Source organism: Lepisma saccharinum, chromosome 1, assembly GCF_977018435.1.
Source record: "Lepisma saccharinum chromosome 1, izLepSacc3.1, whole genome shotgun sequence".
Taxonomy (NCBI): Eukaryota; Metazoa; Arthropoda; class Insecta; order Zygentoma; family Lepismatidae; genus Lepisma; species Lepisma saccharinum.
In genome coordinates this window covers 152,958,897-152,961,262 of record NC_139229.1, presented here as the reverse complement: position 1 = coordinate 152,961,262, position 2,366 = coordinate 152,958,897, and positions in this window count along the sequence as shown.

Sequence of the window (2,366 nt, the reverse complement as noted above, 5' to 3'; positions counted from 1 at the left end):
TTCTTCTTCTTCTTTATCATGCCCCTATCAACAAAATCCTGTCGACTTTGGAATTGTTCCTGCTAGGGGTGTGCGCGCGAGACAGAATTTTTTTTGCCGAGTCTGCTGCCACGCACGTGTCAGCAGTAAGAATAACCGTCAAATTTGCTCCTGCTACGTAATTAGTCTGTTAAGAGGATGTTCCAAGTCTTAAGAACACATGAAGACGAGAAAAATGCAAGTTGGTGAGTAGTGGGAATGAATGTACAGGTAATTTAGAAATTTTTTCTTTAGAAAGCATTTAGCGATATTATTTTAATACTAACAGAACCTAACCTAACTACGAGAGCATTTAGGTTTATTATTAGAAGAATGCTAAGGGACCTAATCTTAAAACATTTTTGTGAAAGTAATCGCTACAACTGCTGCCACGCGCATCTTTTTTGAGGTTCCAGCAGAAAAAGAAAGTGGCAGCAGACACTGCCGAATTTTTTTGGTCGGGACGGGGAATTTTTTAAAATCCCGACAAGGTCGGCATATTTTCGGGACGGGAAATGTTCGAAATTTCCCGAAGCTCTGGAAATCTCGAATTCTACACGTCATTTTCAACTTGATTGTTTTTGCATTTCTGGAATAAAGACAAACAACTTCCGATAAGTTCCAGACACTTGCGATGCAGAAAACGTCGAGAATTAACGACTTTTTAAAATGACCATTCCGTAATTCCCGACTGCTCGGGATCGGGACGGGAATTTTTTTTCCCGATCACGGTCCCGACTTTTCGGGATCCCGCACACCCCTACTTTCTGCTATTGAATTTGTTCACTTTTATCATTCCGCTGGTTTTTTATCTTAATAACAATCATAATTCAAGGCTACATTTTCGAGCATATGCATACAGAAGCCATATTAGTGGAGGAGATAATTGTGATAGAAGGGAAGAGAGTGATATTGGAAATGGAATATTTAAACATTGTATACCTTTATAGAGTGTGATTTGTTGGTTTGAGAAAATAGGACATTCTAGAAATAAATGTTGCACATCAGGTTTTTCATTAGCACATTTGCAATTTTCTTGAGTTTTGATGTGCATTTCGGTTAGATGTGCTGCTGTACGCACGTGTCCCATCCTTAACCTCTTGACGAAACCATGACCTGCCGTGGCAGTGTGTATAAAAAGAACCATGGGTCGTTGGTTGTAAAGTCTGCTATCCATCTACCCACAACCTTTAATTGATCCTTGCGCCATTTCTTCCATTGATCAATGAGTTTGATTTTCACTCGTGGTAATAAATCCCTATAGACGGTGTTAAAGGCGGAGCTACTGCGGAGCATGCGCACTCGTCTGGTCCCCCTCGAACATCCGGTTACGCTTACGGTGCTATGGACGTTAATATGAAAGGGCAAAGTGGAGATTCTTTTACAAGGAAATATGGTGTCAACTGTGTAGCATATGGTTGCACAGTTCGTTCGGGAACAAATTTATTGAGTCACGTATCACTTCGTAGGTTTCCGAAGGACGTAGAGAGACGAAACTTGTTGATACAAGTAGAACGAAGAAAGGATTGGTACCCGGAAGGATTTGTACGACTTGCATTTTGTTACAAGCATGTTGATGGTTTATCTGCGTATTGTGTTGAGGTGAAAAGCACGCCTCTTAGTGAGGTTTCAAACCGAAGCGACACGCGACAGCAGTGGTTCGTACCGAAGTAACAAGCGACACAGGCCCATTTAGTCTATAAATAAGCATTTACAGCTAATGGGAAATCAAGTCTCAGGCGGCACAATACACGCCACTGGGAATCTGAGCGATACGTGCAGCTTGTCGTGTCGCTTCGGTTAAAAAATTTCATTGATCACTGAGGATTCACTTTTAAGTGGCATGGAGATTACACCCCGAAGCGACAATCAGCAGCCCCTTTACTCTAAAGGAAACAATTCACCTTGCATACGAGTACAACAGACTGAGGCGACACGATGCATGGTACTGAGAAAACAACAGTCCAGTCCAAGCGACACGTGCATTTCCTCGCGATGAATTGGTTTGAATGGAAGCTTTCAGACTGCAAAGATACGTGTCTCTTGGAAACCAACATTCAAAAATAAACAACACCTTCCGAATTAAAGCGACACGACAAATTGCAGGAGTCGCTAGTCGCTCGGACTGGGCCGTTTTATCAATATCGTGCATTGTGTTGCCCCGGCTTGTTATTTGCGCAAGCGTGTAAGACCACTTTGTTATATAAACGGGTCTTTCAAGATGTTGTGTACACTAACGAACTCTAGGGTTAAATATAAGATGTAGAGATGACGTCAGGCGTGATCTGATTGGTGCTGCACAAGACGAGCTCGAGTGTTCAAGAGCTACCAGGAAGGCTGAAGCACTC